Genomic DNA, 375 nt, shown 5'->3' on the forward strand with positions numbered 1-375 from the left:
GAGCAAGTTTCTCTCCTACTCAGACAGGATTGTCAAGGCAACCCTACTTTCAGGAAGTACTGAAGACATTTGCAAACACTTCCAGATACGTTTTCTATTTGAGCTTTACAATGTCTGTGCATTGGCTTCGTAGAACTGCGAGGGCCGTCATACCAATTGGGATTTAAACCCAGACGAAGGGTGCCTTTTGTTGACCCACATGTCTCACAGCCTTGGCTGACGTGATCAGATGACATACAGGAAAGTAGAGAAAGCCTAGACGTGGAAAGCTTACCTCAAAGCAGTCTTACTTTTGAGTTGTACTGCACGAGAGGGTTACGTAGCACGTTGTCGTGGTGGACTTTATGGGACGTCGCGGTGTGTCATCAGCCTCTT

Source organism: Rattus rattus, chromosome 1, assembly GCF_011064425.1.
Source record: "Rattus rattus isolate New Zealand chromosome 1, Rrattus_CSIRO_v1, whole genome shotgun sequence".
NCBI lineage: Eukaryota > Metazoa > Chordata > Mammalia > Rodentia > Muridae > Rattus > Rattus rattus.